The sequence below is a fragment of the Mastigoproctus giganteus genome, chromosome 9, assembly GCF_048544385.1.
Source record: "Mastigoproctus giganteus isolate SK-2022 chromosome 9, ASM4854438v1, whole genome shotgun sequence".
Taxonomy (NCBI): Eukaryota; Metazoa; Arthropoda; class Arachnida; order Uropygi; family Thelyphonidae; genus Mastigoproctus; species Mastigoproctus giganteus.
This window is the reverse complement of record NC_143583.1, coordinates 98,510,482-98,532,409: the sequence shown is the minus strand read 5'-3', so window position 1 is coordinate 98,532,409 and position 21,928 is coordinate 98,510,482. Positions and strand designations below refer to the sequence as shown.

Genomic DNA, 21,928 nt, shown 5'->3' with positions numbered 1-21,928 from the left:
TTGGGATTTTTGTTACTCAGTATTTATCTCAATGATTTATCTACTGTGGCTCAATTGGACTTAGCGCATCATGGCCTTAGTACTCCATGTGCCATAAAAACCGAAACCAGACCAAACCAAACGATGTGACTCAATCTGCAAAAGTTTATTGGGTTGTTTGCCGGTTGAGGGCACAGAAGTACTCAAACGCATGTACTTCTGTACCCTCGTGTTTGATCACTCGGCTAAGGCGGCCAAGATACAGTAACTCTGGACAAAAAATCGCAAACGTCCCTGAACGAGAATCTATTCCGGAACCGGACCCCTAGGTCAGCTCTTTTTCTTTTTAAACTTCAAATATATATATATAAAAAATTGTACAAAATAAAAAGCAATGACATGAGATGGCAGGAAGGGTTGAGGCGGCGGAGGGGGGGATTCAGATTTCTCTGATTCACAGAAACCATTTGAAAGAGAAATCTAAACAAGGTTTTCTGTGTGAACTTGGCTAACATCGCTTTTGTGGAACTCCGAAAAAAAAAAGTGGCGGGGTGCTTCTCGTTTCCGTTGACTTCCCTGGAGATTAACATCGTAGAAACACATGACTATAAGGAGCTCCTGTCACACTTTAAGATGCAAGAAAAAGAAACAGAGACATAAATAATGTAGCGAGAAAACACAAACAAATATGAAGTTCTTAGTAAAACTAATGGAGCGTACTTCGCATTACTTTCAACGTGACTAATAGAGAGTACGTCAATCTTATTTCAAGATGAAAGATTAAGATAAAAACATTCTCATCAGAATACCCTGGATGCTCCCCCTCTTCTCACTTACTGTAAACTTCATTGGCCCAACTGTAAATTCTAAAAGGAGCAGAAGTGCACGCGTTTGAGTGACCGTGAATCAAGCTCACTTGACTGCTAAATACAATGATGTTCTGTATTCTCTCTCTCTGTCTTTAGAACTCCTCTGACCTTATGTGGCCATACCGGAGCATAAACCATCTATATATATTTATTTTATAAGTTGAGTGGCCGCCATTTTGAAACAAGATTGCAGCCATTCAAAATTGTTTAAATAAAACAAGATAAATAAGAAGCACTAACTTAAGGAACCACCCACAGATTCTCTACTATTAACTCGCTTTCTTCGCAAACAGCACAAGTGTCTCCTTCGGTGACCTTCTGTTCCAAACAGTCTGCGTTTGCTTCCAAAAATTATCTATAAAGTGGCGCGTCGTGCCAAAAGGGTTGCTTTGCGAATCACCCACACAACAAACTGAGTAATGTCGTTGACGTTGTTGAAATTTTGGGAAGTATTTTAGTTGCTATAGCAGCATTCCTTTCAGTAAATAGATTGTTACGCTATCGACCTCATCTCCATTATAAGTTCCCTTTTAGAAAACTTACTTTCCCCCCCAGGATGTGACGTAATGTACACGACAGCTAAAACAAAAATAATAAAAGAAAAGGGCAGGAAAGAAAAGAGGCGAAGAACATCATCTGTGCAAGCTGATGAACTTTCTGGGCCCGAAGTTTACATGTAATGTAGAAATGTGAACTCCTCTCCCTCCCCGTTAAGGACCACTCCCTCCCCAGTAATGAGATTTTAAGCGATTATTTTGACAGAGTGTGTTTAAAAAAAAACCCAAAGTCGTGTCAAAACAGGCTGCCGCCACTAAAACATCCTCTCCCTTAAACTGTTAAAGGCGATTTTCTTGAACACTGTTAGCTATTTTATTTTATGGGGTTTCTTTTCCCCCGTTTTCGGCGTGTGATTGATAACTCTCCATTACCTTAAAAAAAGGGGGGCGGTAAAAAAAAGCCACAAACACTCACTTCTCCAGCATACTTAAGATAATGGCGTAGCTCTAAAAACTTGCTTTTCACAGACTAAGCTAGCTCAACACGCTGATGACGAGATTAATTTAGCGCGGTCTCTTAACGCCCCCAAATCGATATTGACTCGCATCCCTGTCAAGGCTCTGGTTAATCCCTTGTAAATCTAATTATGGTTTTATTGGTTTCTGAAACGTATGGAAAATAGCATCTGCAACACCCAGATGGAGACTCTTTTAGACTCGAGCGTGAAGACTCTCTTCGGCTCGTGCTCGCGTGCATTTTTAAACGATTTCGAGAGCGAGTGTGCAAAAAAGAAATCGGTCGAATCGACAAAAACTCGAAGAGAGACACGTATTGACATGAACACAAAAAAAAGGTTTAAGGTAAAAGAATGATGATGGGAAATTTTTAGCTCTGTGACAGAGAAAGAAAGAGAAACATAAATAGAGCAAAACACCATCCCACTAGTCAGGTGTACTCGCGCAGGTGATAGTCAAACAGGTCTAATCTTTTCTTTCTCGGCTTCATTTGTTCAGTAGGTTTTCTACCGAAAACCATAAGCAAGTGAGCTTTAATTCCAATTTTAATTCCAGGCTTCAAATTGGATTGTCCCAGTTTGAAGGAGTAACGTTACCACGTGCAAAGAGAAACCAAAATTTATTTGGACAGCTCTTCCATCTCCTCTTTTCCTCATTAATTTGGAGTGTTGAGGAGCGTCAGTCACCCTCCAAGACTAACAGACTTTTCCACCAGGACATCCGGAATTTCTATCCTCCCTCTGTCAAACATAATGGACAGAGACAGACGACCCAGACTCCGCTGGTACAATTAGTTCTAATCTGCCCGTCAAAACAACCACCGCAACGCCACCTATTACGGAAATGAGGAATTCAACATTGGGGGGCCATCAACAATCACAAATTACTCCAATTAAGACTCATCTTTGACCTGCAAAGTCCGCGGCACTCTCTAATTGGTTTCCATATTTGGCTTAACCCAAGAGGACGCCAAAGTGGCGTCCTAATGGCCTCTCGGAGTTCACAATGAAAACGTTCTTAATACCAGAAAACCGTTTCAATTGCTTCCCTGAAGGGTGGGAACAAAAGAAAAGGACATGCGAGAAAAGAAGCCATCGAAATTCGCTCCCCTCTTCTTTCCCCTCTACCAAACTGCCGTGGCCCATCGAAAGCTCAGATGGCACCCACTGGCCGCAAACTGACGGCGCCGAGTCGATGTGGCCATGTGATCCCCGACTACTGCAGTCTCGATCCGAGCTCTGATTTATGACCTCTCTTTCATTGTACGTTATACGCAGTGACGGAGCCTCGCCGTGTTTGTTTGATTTGGACACATTCGCGCTGCACATAAATGGCAAGGGAACTGCCGGCCGCTCGCGGTGACAGATGTAGCAACTGTTTTGACACCGCCAGAAGGGCAATAAAGAAGTGTGCGACAGATCTTACGGAAATCTGTTACTTCCGGAATTGTTGTCCGGAGATTCCGTCGTTATAGTTTCGTTCCAGTGGTCGTTCTCTCTCTCTCTCTCTCTCTCTCTCTCTCTCTCTCTCTCTCTCTCTCTCTGTTCGGTTTTATATTTTTCTTTAATAAAGGGAATCCACAGAGATTCCCCGAAATTCTAAATATGGAATCATAGCAGCGGCCATTTCATTTCAAAAGGAGCTGATTGCACTAGAAAAGAAATATTTCCAAAAGTTTGTTGATTAAAGAAAGGTAAATTATTATTGACACTATCGAAGAAAAACGTCTAACATGGTATTTACATGTAAAACGGATGCAAGAAACCAGATATCTAAAGGCTATCCTGGAATGGATACCTCCTGGAAGAAGGAGAAGAGGTAGACCTAGGAGGACATGGATGGATGGCCCGATGGATGGATGACAGCCCGAGGTTTAACTGACAGACACCTTGAACCGAACCTTATGGCGGGAAAAAATTCCTACCAAAAAATAACTTGTAGGCTGAGGAAACTCATTGTAAATGGAAACACTCCTCTTGAAGAAGAAGAAAGGTAAATTAATTATTTTGACAATATTAATTAAATATGTATAGCAAGGTTACTTTATTTACAGGTCAAAAAAGACCTAGCTTTATTTGTCTATATTTATTTAAGTATTTTAACTTATAGAAATTAATTTGGTGTGGCAAAACGTGAAAAAGTTCAGTTTATTATTGCTCCACGATGCCCTCTGGTGGAAACTTTCATAAGCAGCTGCCATAAAGCCACTCTCTATTGAGCTGTGTGCGTGAGGCTGATGAAAAAGTTGGAGAACACTGGTGGTGTACAGGATACTAAGGAAGGAGTTGTTGACAAAAAAAAAACTGTTTGAAAAACCTGAAGTCGTTGGACGTGTACAGGATTTTTAGAATTTACGGAGAGACAACTGGGGACATGAAGTGTCAATGTCGTGTCTGTAAATCGCCCATATTCTGTGGTCGGTATAATTCTTCTGGGAGATGAAAAAATATATTTTCTACGAGGGAAAAAAAAAAACATGCAAACCTCTCACGACTAACTCAGCCATTGAATGGAGAAAATTACTATAAAAGGTCCTCCCGAGAGACTGGAAGCATTATGAAATCCCGGCAACGGAAATCGAAACCAATTTTAACCATTTTTCAAACTCATTTTAACCGTCTTTTCGGCAATGGCTAAAAACCATCCATTTTAACCATTCTTCTTGAAGGAAAAGTCCGGTTTTGAATCTCGTCAATGACGCGGAGAACTTTTATAGGATTTTTTTCACTCTGGCTGAGTTAGTCAGTCTCAGGCGTAGATAGCAAGGTTTCTCGTCCAGCAAAACAGGTAAATCGACCAGAGGACACACGGAATGCACGAACATAATACACTTGGGTAGTTGAACTAATGTTCCGGATGACTCTAGTGTGACATTTATTCTTCGTGAAGGAATACGAATAGAAACGCTTCTCAACAGATTTTTTTACCACAATCCGTGTCTGATGGGATAAACATGAACACCCTGCTTCTGCACTCCTAATCTAGTGATACCACTGGTCTGGACCAATGAAATGGCCACGTAGTTTGAGATCTTTGCATCCAGAAATTCTGCAGTTTAGTATGTTGTTTCATCTGCTCGATATTTTGAGCAGTGTTCATGATGGTCGTTGTTTAAAAGTCTTTCAAAGCCAATTTATTGTCATTCTTCACTAAAGTTAACAGTCAAGATTTTTCCAGCATGATGGGACAAGACCACAATGGAAAATGCGATTCTTGGTTTCCTTGACTGTCCGTATCCATGATAGGGTTATCTCCAATTGATATCTTGGACTCTTTAAAGTTGAACATTTCTGGCCATCATACATCTTCTGTGTACGGAATATTCCACCCTGAATGTGAAATAATCCACATTCGGTTGAGGAAATGGAAGCCGAAATCGCATCGACTGTGAAGGGTATCACTGAAGAAACACCAGCTGAATTACGGAAAATTTCTGTAAATGTCCACAAATGCTAGTAAGTACACACAGCGATCGCATACCGGAAATGTTTTCAGGCGAACAAAACCTCGCGTGCTTCATGAGCATTTTGATATCAGAAACAATTCTGTGAGTGAAATATGAACGATTCAAACTGGAACATCTTCCCTTGATGACTTTGTATGTGTTTGATCCGGAGTGCTTTAAGCATTGCTGTGCTTGTCTCAAGAACCTGTAATCTTTCTGGTTACTGCAGTGCTTGTCTTTCATATGTTATTCGAGAAGTTGTTTTTAGGATTTCACAAAACAGGGTGTCTACAGTCAACAAACGTTCTTTTCCTTCAAAGTGAAGAAGACCACTATCTCTGACAACAAAGGAAGGTTTAAAAAACGTTGCACGTACTAGTGTATCGCGTGGAATAAGTTTTACAATTGGGTCGATACGTTGACGCGAATCCTCTTATTGATTTCACTATCGATCTTCAATCGTCATATCCTGCAGAATATCCCGTTATATCGACCTCTCTTACTGAGAGAAATCTTCGGATATAAGAGGATGTCGTTCGTTCATTGAGCAACACAGATGAGTGTCACGCATGGAAAACTTTGTTCGAAACATCCTCGCTGAAGAAAATCCCGAAAATGTTGTAAAAATGAGTAAATGGAAAACGTTTGTCACGGAGGAACTCTGACAGCTCATTAGACATTTTGCTGTTCTCTATGAATTCGCTGTTCTTTTTTCTTTTGAAAAAAATTAAATTCCTTTCTGTCTTCTTGTCACTGTGACGTCTATAAATACGCCCATACAAAGCATTACGAGAAAATTAGAATGGTATAATATGAGTGAATTCACGCTTTTGTTCATCCTCAGAAGAAAATTTAAATCCATACTGTATTCATTAACCAGCACCATAGAGGATGCTATATAATAAACGATAAATTAAATGAATTGGCGAACTGTAACTAGTCAGTACTACGTACTGCACGTAGTTTAAATTAATGGCCACCAACTGGTGTTCCATGATACACTTGCTAGCCGAAGAAGATTTACAAAATGTCAGGGGATAAATGAGAAAAATAATAATTATTTGAATCATAGTTCGATAATATGTTATAAACTTAAAGTAGCTCTAGCTATTTTTCCAAATAAAAGAGATGTTTAAGAGTCGGCGCAGAATTTACAGAGTCTTCAAGAAAACACGTAAAGAATGGGAGTTCGTTATTCAATATGTCATCTCTGTGCATCCAAGATCACTCAGACCTGGTCCTGCATCTGGAGATGTCTAATTACAAATACGAAATGGCTTTGTTCATTGATTTTGAGGGGGCCTTCGACAACGTGTGGTGGGAAAGCGCCCTGGAACGTCTGAGATCGGCAGAATGCCCTCACAATCTCTATTGGCTAATCCGAAACTACTTTTCAGAGCGATCGATCATCGTAAAATCTAAATACCAACAGATCCATAGGCCTGTTTACCGGGGGTGTCCACAGGGGTCAGTACTGGGACCCCTGGTCTGGAATATGGTGCTTCAAAACTGGTTACACAAATCATTTGAACATACTAAAGTCATTGCATTTGCCGATGATTTGACTATCATCATCTCAGGTCATGCAAGATCGGTCCTTGAACTGAGAGCGCAGAAAGTCCTTGACAGTCTCACCTCCTGGGTGGCAACCAACAAACTTCAGATTAATCCCACCAAAACAAAGATGATGATTTTCAAAATCAAACTTCACATAAGAAGGCCCCCCCAGGTCAAAATTAATGGTATCCAGCTACCCCTGGTCGTCCAGGCCAGGGTCTTGGGCGTGATCATAGACCACAGGCTTTCATTCCTACCTCATCTACAACACCTTCGTGAAAAAACCAGGAAGTTTACAGCCGCCATCATTAGAATTTCAAGAAATGAGTGGGGCCTGTCTAGGAGGACCCTGCTACTTTACTATAAAGTGGTATTCCTTCCCATAGTCTCATTCGCGGCCGGAGCTTGGTTCCACAGAGTGGTAATCGTTAAAATGAAGCAAAAACTCAACTCAATCCAGAGGGCTATGCTACTAGCAACACATCGAATCTGCCGAACGGTGTCCACTGCGGCAATCCAGGTTATTGCTGGGACTCTGCCTTTAGACCTATACGTAATATTTAGAGGATTATGCTTCAGGCTCAAAAAAGGAATACCTACCTCCATCATGGATATAGACCTATCGCTGAACGATGATAATAAAAGGGAAAAAGCTCGATGCTTTAAAGAGCTAATAAATGTCTGGCAAACAAGGTGGGACAATTCAACTGTTGGCACTGTAACCAGAAATTTCCTACCGGATGTCTCCTTTGTGATGTCGAAGAACGTTAGCTCATGGTTCACAATTAGTCTGGAAACATCCTATCTCATTACTGGGCACGGATCCCTTAACGAAAAACTCCACCAGCTAGGCCTGTTAAACACTGACCTCTGTTTCTGTGGAGCAAAAGAAAACTGGCAACATCTTCTCCACGAATGTGCCTGCTCTGAAGACATTAGGAATGAGCTGCGAAGTGAAGTCCCATCCTTCAGCATAAATCGAGTTGACCAACTTGTTCTGACCTCATATCACTTGTCTGCACTCCAGGCTTTTGCAGCTGCTGTCTTTGCCAGAAGGAAAGATATGCTTCCAACTAATGCTGTAGCAACATAACCTCAAGCACCTGTCAAAGATCAACCTATTGACCTTTTGAGGCATATTATTATTCTATTTTATTTTTATTTTTTATTTATAATTTTTCCTTTCCTCATCTCTTTTTTTTTTTTTTCTTCAATTTCCCGCTTTTCTTTTCTTTTCTTTTCCCTTTTTTTTTCTTCCTTTTTAATATCTATATTTTTTTTTCTTTATTTTATTTAATTTATTTATTATATATTCTTTTTTATTTATTATTTATTTTCTTTTATTATTATTATTATTATTTTTTTTTTTTTATCAAAACCTGCACCACGGGTGAATGTTTTTTTTTTTTTTTTTTTTTTGCTGAAGTCCCTCTGGAATGGGCCCCCAGAGGATCCTGGCCCACCTGCTGGCAACACCAGGTGAGTCAGAGTCTCTTTCGAGACGTTACGTGATATACTGGAACTGGCCCACCTTCCCGTGGTGTGGACGAGTACCCAGAATCATCTGTCCAGGTGACTGATGCTTCTGGGTAGCCAAGCGGCCAGAACAGAACAACAGAACACACATACAATACACACAAACCGACGTCACACACATCTGGCCCATCTGTAGTGATACTGTTCTTCACAGAGATACGAGGCGGAGTTGAACGAATGTTCTAGGTGCCGCCCTTTACATATACACATGTCCACATAATAGCAAACGTGATTGAAGTTTATCATAAATGCAACCAGTGTTCCTTCAGAGACGCCCTCTAACAGCAGCTGATATTTCGCCTTTCATTTCTTCAACGTTAGCGAATTATTCCTGTAGTCATTGTCTTTCAGGAATTCCCGTAAGAAATCATATTCGATGACTACGGTAGCTAAAGTCATCCAATCCCATACAGTCCAGGATATCGATTACGGATGATTCCATCATTAAAGCGTTCCTTCAGGAAATGGCCACATTCGTCGTTTGTGGTGTTCCACTCTTGTTGGAAAAATGTTCATGCCTTGAAGGGTTAGAACAAAGTAGACTTAAGGAATTTCAAGTACTCTGCAAAATATGTCGTCCAGGAAGACTGATTTGGCCATTCTAACTGATGAAATTGAGCACCACACCAGGAATTTTTCAGGATGCAAAGGAGTTTCCATGACTGTTAGGTTCCTATTGACCTATACACACGTTTTGTTTATTGACGTAGATGATAAGGTGAAACGTGTGCTTCGTTGAAGAACCATATGTGCTAAATAAGTGATGCGTTGTTCTCCAAATATTGGCAAATGAATCACAAAATTTGAATCGCCTTTGTTTGTTAACGTCAAGTTGGAGTACCTTACATGGTACCCTGAGTTTTGTGCGAATAATCTCAGCACTTCTTTCTACAAATAACGCACTTCTTCTTCATTGTCTATCACAGAACTAGATTTGATATTTCTGAATTTTTCTGCAACCAAATCTCACTTTAAACTCACGCTGCAGTGCAACAAAACTCCCACTTTCATAAAGCCTTTTCCCACAAAACGCAGGGTACCCTATAAGGCACTCCAACTTGTTTACTAACTTTTCCCGATAGGATTCATGGATAATTGGCCAAAAAAAAAAAAAAAAAAGACTCCCATATCATATATGTTAATTGACACCAAATTCACCAACATCAGTCAGTACATCTAAAAACAGGAATTCAAGACAACCGCTGCTTTTTTTTCTTGATGACTGTATAACGACAACAGGAAAATACACTCACTACTTGCGTTCCAAAAAAAAAAAAAAAAGATTGGCATCTGGTGATCAATAAAAATATTAATTTGATCCCGTTCATCGCTCTTTAAACTATCTGTGGCAGATCGGTATATCCTATTTTACTGAATCTGCTTAACCAGTTACGTAATAATCATCATTTAGCAGTATTCGAAAGTGAAGCTTCAATCCCTTTTACTGAATCCCACAACGAACCCCTTTAGGCCTTTTTCTGTTCATACTATTGTATATCTAAACGAGTGATCATGCATATTCCAGTTTGATAACATCGAATGGAAACTGTTTGCGAACGATGAGGAGCTTTATGAAGTTTCTCTCTCTCAATATAATCAAAACATTCCTTCAAGCAAATCTGGGTACCACTTCCTGAAAACATCTGCAGTCTGCAAGAAATTTTGAATCCTTCAAAATCATCTCATTTCAGAACGATAACCAAAATGAGAATAAAAACGATATTCAGATTTTTGTAAGCGGCGAACAGATGAGAAGGATGATATCCCACAAGACCTCAGTCTCACCTGGAATGAAGGGATCACCTGCACTTCTACAGGATGAGAAAGAAGGCTTATGCAGCCTTGCAGACCATTCAACAGGAGCTGATTGGAGTCAGCAACCCACTGCTGATATCCAGTGCATCCTACCTTAACAGATTCCTCAGATTAGAATACTAAGGCAGATGAATAGGGTAATGGAATAGGATAATCTCTCTCTCTATTTACAGATTCATCCTCCAAACAAATCTGGACATTCACTTCCTGCAGACGTCTAACGGCTACAAGAAATATTCTCACACTAGAACAGCTCATAACGGACGAACAGATCTCCCACTGTACACCAATGACCTCGTAGGTAGTATAGTTGGTAGAACCGCCGTCCTCTTCACACCGGGTGGAAAAGACCTAGGTAGGAGTCCCGTCGATGACGAGAGAAATTTTTATGGGCCTTTTTTACAACGAGGCTGAGTTATTCGATCTCAGGCGAGGGTAGCATGGTTTTTCTCCCAGAGACTCCTGTTTTTTGTCAAGAAAACAAAAAATTGATCACAGAACACACGCGATTTACACAACAGTATACAAGGAGCAATATGGCCTTAGTGCTCCTAAAAAAATAATAATAAATAAAATAAAGCTACACCTTTAATCAGGGACTTTAATCTCTGCATTAAAACTAATACTTTCTTTAATCCTGTTCCTCCTTTAATCCCTTTTAATTACAAGGTGGCGAAGGAGATCAATTCGACTCTCGTCTGCCGCTTCGACTAACCTTCACAAATCTGAATTATCTGAGAGATGTTTCGTGCCGATAACCAAGAAATCTTCAACAAATTAAGTATACGTCTGAATAAATACTGAAATGAGCTTTACAAAAGCAAACCCTCAGAAAACTCTTATCAACTGATGAATCTGTGAAGGGCAGCATCAATGAAAGAACAATGAATGCATACTGAATGTTCACCCTCCTAGCCAAAAGTGAACTGAATGTTCACTTTCGGGCTTTTGGGCTCACTCAATCTTATTGGGTGAGCCCAAACCTGGGAAATAAACAGATTCAATAATAATAATAAACAACTATATTTAAAATAACTAATTTTTAGCCACTATGCATCTGCAAATGGTTATATAAATTCAGAGTATGTATGTAATTTCAATCATTGAATAAAATTCAACTCTTGTATAAATTTTCTCGGATGAAGCTCACTGTACTCTATATATGTGTGGTACCTCGCACCACAGATTGTAAATAACACACCCTTCTAGCATATAGCCGTCCCGGTGTGATTCACATTCTAAATACACAGATAATAATAATGTTTCAAAATCCTTCTAAATATAATTTATCTGTTTTTGTCTAATCGTATAGATTGATGATTTATGTTTTATTTTTATAGGTTCAAATAGTGTATTATTAAGAAATTTAAGAGTTATCTTTAGATCCAATTTTCACCCTTCTCCTCACATTAATTCTTCTCTCTCATCTCCAAGGTTTTGCGTGGATCGTCTCTCAGACTCGAAAATTTCTGGGACTTGTGAAGAAGTAATCATGCTCCATCCCATCTCAAAAGAATCATCTCAGTTGAATTTCTGATTTTGACGTGGGCCAACCTTAAATGCAGCTATCATTTTACCAATTCTAAGTTTCTCATATACATGAATCTCAGATGATCTCTCCTAGGAATTCTGCTTCATGTTAAATATTTTATTCGCCAATAAAATGATATTTACTTATTTAAATAAACTGAATTCGCTGAAGAAAATATTTCAGCAAAGAATAAGAATAATAAATATCCTTCACTGACGATTACTTCAGGAAGCATCAAACTTCCACTGGCCGATGAACTTTGAAACTCTACCAGTAAGGCAGGAAAAAAGAGGCGGAATCCAAGATCAACCATGCACCCGGGGCCCCCTAAAGGTAAAATTTCACAGTCCTGTATACAATCATGGAGGAAATTCTATAAGCGTAATTCACTCTTTAGTAGTTTTTTAATGGCAGTCGCAAATGTGTCTGTAGACTAACTTCCATTATCAACAGCCTCTGAACTGGCTATGGGAAACTTTTAATAATCATTTCCCATTTGCAAATACCTTGAAGAAGCTGTATACGATCCTCTCACACGAGTAAGAAAGTAGGTACATAACTTCGGATTAATAATTCCCCCAACTTAATTACATCTTCAGTATTATGCAGAGAACGCCTACAGAAGCCTCCGTTTGACATCACCGCCATTTGTGCTCTCCTAATCAGCAATAAAAACGGGGGAGGGATAATTACATTTCATTAAGGGGGCTTAATTTGCGATGTGGGCGTTGAAATATTCAAGGGCTTCCTACCCCTCGCAAGGCACAAGCGAAAGAATGGAGAACTTACTTTTGGGAAACAGCTAAATACATAACAGAAGAAATTAGTCTATCCCTAGATGGGGGCTGACGTCATGAATCAGATCGTTTATTGCATTCGCTGAAAACTCTCCCACACCTTTCAGCATCCGATACAGACATGCACGTTACCCTTCCGTGTGTGTGTGTGTGTGCGTGAGAGAGAGGATTGATGTCAGCACTTTGCGTCCAAACAAAAGGTTTATCCATCGTTCCCATACCTTAATGTAACTTGAAGCTACTCTGTTAAGAGCAATTGTTCGTTTAGGCTTTCAACATTTTATAATCAGACTTGCGCGAGCTGACTAAGTACACTTAATACTCGAGACTACGTTTAGTTCACGATGCTGTGCTGCGTAATGTCACACAGCTTTTTTGCCTTTTCTTTTTTTCAAGTATCAGTTGGGAATTAAAAAAAATATATTTAAGTAAACTCCGAAACAGATGGTCACGCTGGCATAAAAAGTATTAAGATTTCATGTGGCAACAGAGCTGAAAGATATTCTGCTAAAACCTCATTACAAAAAATATCGAAGAGGTAATCATCCTCTAATCCCATCTAAAAAAACTAAAATAGAAACGAAACTAATTTCCTTTTTTAAAGCAACTTTTTTTCATATCGAGAAACAATTAACTCATCGAATTCTACAGAAGGAAAAGATTACAAAAGAATGTCATTTTTTCCTGTCTTTTTTTTTTTCAAATACGACATATTTTTCTGGAATGCTTGACAGCTCGTTTACAGCAATAGCAACGTGCCTTCGTCAGGCTTAATCTGAGACAATAAAGGATTGGATTATTTTGCAACGATGGGCAATTATATTAAAAGCAATTATTCTTCCTCACAAACAAAGAGCTTCGAAACAATAAAGTAAACTAAAAACTAAACCTTACTATCAAACTGTTTGCATCGTTAAAAAAAAAAAAACAACAACAAAAAAACATGCTTGCAGCTTTGTCGACTTTTTTGTCTAATCCATTAGAACTAAAAGAAAATTAAAATGAAAGCTTCTAATTACTTTGGTGTGTTTGTAGAGAAAGCGTCTGTATTACTATGTCGGGTTTTTTTTTCATTTTTTTTTTACTCCTCGCATGCTGTTCGGTACGTATTTTTAGATTACCGTACTGTTTGGGCTATAAGACTATTTGGAAAGAAAATAATAGAGAAACAAACATATTTTCATTACAAACATAATATTAACCACAATTTACCTGCATGACTGAGATAGCCAACTACTGGCCAAAGATCTAAAACATCTCAGGGCCATATTCTTCCACCTTACGAGTATTTTAGAATAATTTTTTAAATTTTTGTCGAACTAATTAATGAACAATTCCCTGGTAAATGAGTACTACCTTAGTTCAAAATCAACAGTAATAAAGTTCATAACAACACAAAAGTATACCAAAATACTGCTAAAACTTAAACCATATAAATGAGGTTTGTACTCTTGAGTTACGTTAATAATTGTGGCACTTTCAACTCCTACATGATTCTGTTAGACCCCATCATCGATTTCGTTTAATGTTTTATTTTGGTAGATGAACACCCCCTTCTTTCCGTTTCTAAAGGAGCATGCGCACTAGTTGTCTAAGCGCAAACTGTCAGCGAGATGAATCAAATTTTTTCAACGCCGCGCTCTCCACCAAATGTGCACTTTCGTATGAAGCAACTGCTTCATCGTTTAATTACCTTGACAGAAACTAGGCTTAAGTGTATTTTAATGTCAGTTTAGTGTCTAGTTATCATCCCTGATGATTACATATCGTCCTTTTGAGAGACAGCATAAACGGGGCGTGGAATTAATATCTTTATAGATGCGCCTTCATTATGAGCAGAAACTAATTCCACCAGACCAGCTAGTCAATTATTTACAGCCGGCATTAGATCAATTGCATCTTTTTCTTCTTCTTCTTCTTCTTCCTGGGCATCTGAAATATATAGGAAGAACACAATCACCTTGGCAACCGCAATAACTGTGAGCGCTCTTCCTGCTTGTTATGTCGTGTGCGCCTGGAATCGCAATATTATTTACTATAGATTACCCTACAAGCTACAAATGAGTACGAATTTTCTGACATTAGGAGCTTAACAGATTGTTAAAGAAGATCTTGGCAGGGTGCCAAATAGCAGTTGAAATTTGATTCATGCAATCGGCAAACAGTAGAAATTAATAAGTCGGTTAATGTACGCAATGCATGATATCTCAGGCGCGTTAGCAAATAGTAATAATTCACAAATTATAAAAAAAGAGAGAGAGAGAAAACAACGATTTCCCCCCCCCTCTCGAACGTTTCGGTTCGCATGGCAACAAACACAATATCTAGTGCTTTATTATATACGGTATAGGAATAAACTATGTAATATGTATTGAAAAAACTATTAATAATAAATACTAAGGGGCTGCGCTCTCTTCTTTTGATAAAATAAAATAAAATACTTACAGAAGCTTTCGACTCTGTGCGTGTCTCTTCCTCAGCTACGAATACATAAATGCGTTACTATATCTATATAATATCGCTGTAGATACGCCATAGACAACTCTTAAAGGAAAACTACGATCGTAGGTGAAAGGCATCATTTCACCTGTATCTCATATTGTGCTCATCCTTCACAACGAGTTACCATGTATTGCGCTACATCGAATAAGTAACGCTTCACTAATTGAGAAGACTATTGTCACTTATCCTCGGTGGGCACAATCACCCAGAGGGCACCGTTTCGAAGCTAGTTGGCTTTTCATCGGTGGATGCCTTTCACACTACGATTGTAGTTTTTCTTTACGAATTGTGTTTGGTGGTGTATCTACATCGATATTATATAGAATCTTAAACTCTCAAAAGAAGCTTGTTTTACCACAGTAAAATAACTTCTATTACGTATTTTTGTATTTGTTACGTTTTACCATGTAACCCGCATCTCTCTTCTCCCATTGGCTGGATAAATATCATTAGTAGGGAAATTATTTTAATGTATAGAAAGAAATTTCCAAATTTCCATTGGTCCGACTTTATATTTTAAGAGCTCCTTTTATTTTTGCTGTCCATCGTTTAAAAATTGTCCTTTCTCTCTCTCTCTCTCTCTCTCTCTCTCTCTCTCTCTCTCTCTCTCTCTGTCTTCTTGTAGAATTTTTTTAGTATCAGTATTAGCCATATAGAGCAAAAATACAAATTATGCACTTCCCTCCTCAAGTAGATAACTCTCCAGTTGACCTTTGAATTTATTCAGACTATCAGCCTCAACTACTCCCGAAGACAACTTGGTTCAGCAATCAACGACTCTCTGGCTAAAAGAAAACTTCGTACAATCTAGTCTAGACCTCTCCCCCTGTATGAATTTATGGCCCCTAGTTCTGTAATTCTTTATAACAGTGAAAATTCCACCTTCATTAATTTTGCTAACCCCTCTGAGAGCCTTATAAACCTCCATCAGATCTCCTCTAAGGTGCCTGGTTCCAAAGCTCTGTAGCCCACATATACGGAGTCTTTCCTTGCCGATCTCACCATGCAAGTTTCTCTTCTTTGGACCCTTTCAAGAAGCTTAATGTCTTTTTTCAGATGCGGTCTCCATACCTGGACAGAGTATTCCGAATGCGATCTTACAATTGCCTTGTACAGTGGGATTATGATCTCCCATCTCTACAGGATATTGTTCGATAAAGCATCGATAGGACACCAGGGGCTTTTCTACCGCCTGTTTACTCTGCTCGGGAAATTTCATATCTATCAGTATCGTAATTCCCAGATCCTTTTCTTCCTCTACTGTTTTCAGTTTGACCCCAGCAAGTGTATTTGTTATTTTGGAGTTGTAAGACCTTGCATCTTATCCAAAAATGTGCATACACACATGGTGAGAAAGGGAACGCATAGTGTTATTTCTTATTTCTTAAGTAGCGGGCTCAAAAAATAGTTGAGTGGATTCAAAATACGACCGGCAAAACACGAATGTGGAGGAGGGGCAATGCGCTGTACCCATTTGAACGCTCGCAGTATACTGTAATCACCATCTCCGCAGTGTTATTTTATATCTGGCCCTGCACACCTGAGCGCCGACTTACATCAGGCCCTGAATAACCAAATGAAGATATAAAATTTTGACTATACCACTATCTTGGATTTATTCGCTGCAGTATCATTTAAGAAGTTATGATTTACAGCTCTTTCAATCAAATGATTATGGTTAATTCCCGGGGGGAGTCCAGTTAAAGGTGGTATATAGGATGCTTCTTGACACTGTGAAAGGTTTTCTGAGTGTCCACTTTAGCCACCTTAGGATCCAGTATTGTATACTAAGGAAGTTCTTGAGCTGAGTAGACGATGCAGAGGACCAAAAAACAGATGCTTAGAGTGCAACCGGGAAGACACATCTCAGTACATACCGCGTTATGAGGCCAGGATGGTAAATACTGGTGAATTCTTGCATTGCTCTCCAGACAGCCTCAAAGAACATTTTGATGCATGTTTTTTTTTTTTTTTTTTTTTTTGGTAGTTGTTGGCGCATCGGTTTCTGTGGCCATAGTGCACCTCCCAAGGTTTTTGCAGTACTTTGATCCAAGCCCGAGGCGGGATTCGAACCCGCGACCTTTGGGTTGCCAGACAGGCACTTTACCCACCCGGCTAGCCCGGTCGGCTTTACGCATGAGCCCTAGCCTAAATCGTTTAGAGAATTCAATCAGAAGCGGAGAAGTAATTTGAGTACTTATACATTGGATGTTGGATAGTGTGATATTGGAGCCACTTAAAGCCGCTGAAGATATGCCGCTCAGTAAAATGGAATTGGATTATTAACCTTAGGAATATATACAAAAGACTGTCGCAGTTTAACATTAAAACAAATCCTTTCTTGATAATGATTGGCGAAATGTATTTCTTATTTTATAAAAATGAGTTAAAATTTTATTTCTGGCTAAAACAAATTATTCTGCTATTAGTAGAAATAATTAACCTCAAAGCATGGTATTCAGAAGATTTCATTATGATAAATTAAATTTTCCATTTAATTATTAGCGTGATTGAGGAGAGCAACCAAGATAGACCGAACTTTATTCGAATGTACTGAATACCAGCATTTGTTATTCGAGAAACGACCATTACATCTTGTTTTGTTAAAGGTCGAAGCAAACGGAAGTTGTTAGGGAAGAAAGTGGAATCCTTAAAAGTAGAATGATCGGTTGACGGTTTATTTTGAGCAACAAATTCAAAGCGGACAATTCCTTTGATATAGTAATAAAGGGATCCGTTTGTGTTTCAGAGTAACGAGCGAGGTGGGGATTACTGAAAGGACTTTAGGAAAAATGATTTCCAGCAATAACAGTAAGGTTTACAATAAAGAGACTTTATGTAAAACCTCGTACAGTATTTCATTTGTTCGTTAGTTGATGGCACTTTTCACTGCTGAGGAACTGTACTCAAAAATGGCGGTGTTCCCTAATATGGGGCACATTTTCAACGCATGATCTCGCAGCAAGGAATATTTTTCAACGATAAAATAAACCAAAACTAAACTATTTTCATCATTTAATAAAGTTGAACGCTGCCGTTTATTTTAGAGTTATTAAGATAGCCAACGATGGCCTAATTTTATCAAAATTCAAAATAAGTGCCTCGAGAAGAAACACACACCCTTGAAAGCCTTCATGGGCTCATAAAATTGCTTTCTTTGGGACCGGATCTGGTCCGCGGGCGACCAGTTGTCTATTACTTCTCCACACGCGACGTCCAAAATAATCCATTTGATGAATGTGTGCCAACAGGATATTTAAAATGGCTAAGAACACCTTGGGAAAGTTCACTTTCCTCTCAATTTTTCCAGTAGCAGTCAGTTTTCTTTGCACGTGAATGTCGCCTTTCCCTGCCGAATAAACCTTTTACGAGCATGACCTCCTAAACTCCACGAAGTAACCTGCATTCGTAGTACACACCTCTCTAGGGTCATTTAGAGCCCACCCCTATCGTGTGCGAACGCGTGGAGCCACTTAAAGCCATTAAAGGTTAACGTTGTCTGTCCGAAGGAGTCCTTGCCTAATTACACGCTTTGAGCAAATGCGCTGATAGCGTGCGCTCTGTTTGCTCCTGAATTTCCACCATCGCACGAAAACGAAAGACGCTTTATCGTCGTCTTATTCGTTTCCAGCATTGGCATCGGCGCAAAATCACCGTTATTAAACTCATTTCTCGAAAAGAGTGCAACAATTCGACGAATACCTAAACGACAAATACTCAGAGGGGTTTTAAAATGAGGATTAAAGCTTCCATTCCGTTGATTATAGGTATGTTGCGTATGAATCATCTGTTCCTTAGGAGGAGTGGCATATCTCCTCAACCAACTGCCTTTAAATCATTTACGGAATTCCACTCGTTGTCGCAAAAAAAAAGCAAATCAAAGTATTGCATGACCTTCCCTATCCGTGGAATTAAAACTGTAATTAATGTCCCGGAAGGTCCATTCATCCAAGTAGAAATATTTACAATTTTTAAGACAATATTCTAAATCCATACAGATGTTCAGCAACAATACCGGATGGTAAACAGTCCCTTTTATATGACAGGGAGGACAAGTGAAGGGATGGAATGCAGTGTCGAGGGTAAAAGTGTGTCACGGAGCAGGAACCACTAGCGATATGTGAACGAATACTTCATTATTCATTCAGCTCCATCAGCCCCTTCCATTAATCATCTGGGACTAACAATTAATTTATCAAGTTTCGTAGCTCGGGAAAGAAGACTTCAAAGAGCGGGAAATCCGCGTGACTTTGTTTCACCCCTTTACTATGCACCGCAGACATTCGGTGAAAGGGTCTGTAAACTGGTTTCTCAGGTTTCCCTTTTCCCCGCAAGAGCACACAAACACACTTTTTTTTGGTCTCCGTTATCTGTCACTTGACCTTGAGAGCGGAAGTGCAGAACATCCGTGTGTTATAATAACGAGGGGAAAAAAAGATTCCTTTTAGGTAGCAAAGTTCGTAAAGTCGCCAACTTTCTTACAACGCCTCCTACACACTAATGGCGTTTTCGTCTGGCACGTGTTTATTCTGCTCAGAGAAACAGGTGACGACAGATGAGTCTAAGGACAATTTCCATAAACGTGGAGATGTTTTCTAAATTTAACTTTCTGCCAATTTGTCTTTGCGCTTCCGTTGCCAGATGGCAGCGCAGTAACTTGTATATCTTAGAAATTATCAAATAATTTTCGTTGCTCAGATGGAAACAAATAATGCCTTGACGCCGTAATTCATGATAAATGGACTATCGTCTTTAGCTCTGTAACCTTTGTTAATAACCAACCATCCGTAAAGCGCAGTTATCAGAATACATCCATTACATACACTCATTAAGGTCGTCTTGGCGATAGAACAACAAACTAATTGCGGTATATTCCTCCCTATAATTTTCAACCTGTATTAATTCGCAGTCTTTGAAAAACTGATTTAGCGAGTAATCCTGAAAGATACAAAGTAGGAACAATGTGTTGTTCATAAAGTCCTGTTCAACAACAGCGAACTAACGTTGTCCCTAATGACTTACAGTAGAAAGTACTCTAACACGAATCCAAGGACATTACAAAATTAACCATTCTTTACCGTGAAAGATTACTAAAGCTTTGTTTATTCATCGTCGACAGATGTAAAAGATGTATAAACAAAGTCTCTCTGTCCATCTTAGAACTACTCGTAAGAACTGCAATGAGCTGCAAAAGTATAACTACAGCTGAGTATATACAACTGCGACTATATTTCCTTGGACAGGATCGAAGGGCTCATTTCGCTTTCCATTAAAACTACCAAAATTCGCTCTTCCATTACTTCGTTCTTTCTTTGAGGCACCATCAGAATCGAAAGATGGAGAGAAGAAAGTATGAAATAAACGTGCTTTTCTAAATGGGACGTTCCCACCCCAACGTCTATGAACGAGGGGGGACTTCCAGCTGATTTAGCAGATGCACGGTAAGCTTCTGAAATAAATTTAAGTACTTCTCGTAGATGTAAAATTTCCTGAACAGAAGTAGCGAATTCGAGCCACATTCGGAAGAATATTCGGTGACAGACGCACACCTTTGGCGGCATTAAACTTAAATACACCAGAACGTGTTTTCAGACCGTTGGATGTTGCTCAAGGTTGTTCCGAATGAATTGTCTTTCTTAACTGTACGAACTGGTTTAAATGTCACAGTGCTCTAATATAGTTCTTTGGGGAAGTTCTTAAAACAAATTTTAAGAAGAGCTTTTGAAATTTACGAGCTCTTTTTATTTTTCACGTAATGTACTTCCGCGTTTTCACCATCCATAAAGTGGTTGTTAAAAAATAGGGCGGTACACGCTATATATCTTTCTATCAGGCTATTTCTATATCCCTCTCTCTTCTTTTCACTGGTCCAGATTTTTTTTATTTTGTAGTTTAAAACGTTTAGAGTTTTTCGACAGCACAATTCAGAGAAATTTAAGCATAAAATTGAAACTATTTATAGGAATGTTCCGCAGAAAAGCTTCTTCCTCTTATTAACGTCTCTGCTGTCAAAGGTGGAGATTCCAAAAGAAAGCTTTCTGCCGCGGTGCAACTGTGCGAAATGCTTCTAGTAGCTCCAGTTTCCAATGGCGCACTTGCCAGAAAACGTCACATTCAAACAAAGTGCAGGCACGGCGGTTTCGGTGGGTAAAAATTTCCTCCTGGCATTGACATCCGAGATGCAGGATATACACAATGAACGGAATGTGACCTCTGGGTGGAAACTAGATATCATTAGAGGGAGGTTTCCGTTGCGAAATCGGGTTACCAGTAGACATCAGAAATTGTGACCGCTCCGAGAGGGTACGTAGCTGTAAACTATCCCCAGGCAGGTGTGCGGTGTACTCTGAAGCCACAAATACGAACTATGTTCTGGACAATGAGGGTTCATTCAAAGATTAAACAATCAACAGTTAGATCAAGTAGATGGACGTCCGACAATGCTTCCGACAGATTAATTGGAGAAAGCGGCCACCGTGAATGCGCGGTAGGTACGCCGGTGTTCCACCAGTTTGTAAAATGCCCGATGGTCAATTACTTTCACATTTAATATAAGGAGTTTTTTGTTTGTTTTGTTTTCACTTGAGAAGCACTAATTGCAGAATAAATGCAATTTAGAGATATACTATGGATTCTTTGTCTTTGTTGCCTTGACGATTATGTCAAACAATTTGTCCAAAATTAGTAATTTGGTTGAAGGTGAAGAATATTTTACCATCTCCCACGACTTGTGGCGATGATGATGATGAAGGAATTCTGGAATTAAGTTGTGGCACCGCCATCCTGAAAATCAGGAATCTATTTCCTATAGACCGTGTCGCAATATATGTTAATTTCTTCTGCATTTTTGTTATTACAGTTTGGACTTCTCGCATTCTGTCAGA

The 21,928-nt window shown here is 39.2% G+C and overlaps 1 protein-coding gene across 2 annotated transcripts in view; it reads right to left on the bottom strand.

Annotated features, from left to right (window-relative positions):
- The window catches only part of LOC150080583 (uncharacterized), a 95,356-nt gene that overhangs the window by 3,483 nt on the left and 69,945 nt on the right, over positions 1-21,928 (bottom strand). The gene's annotated exons all lie outside the window — the stretch shown is intronic.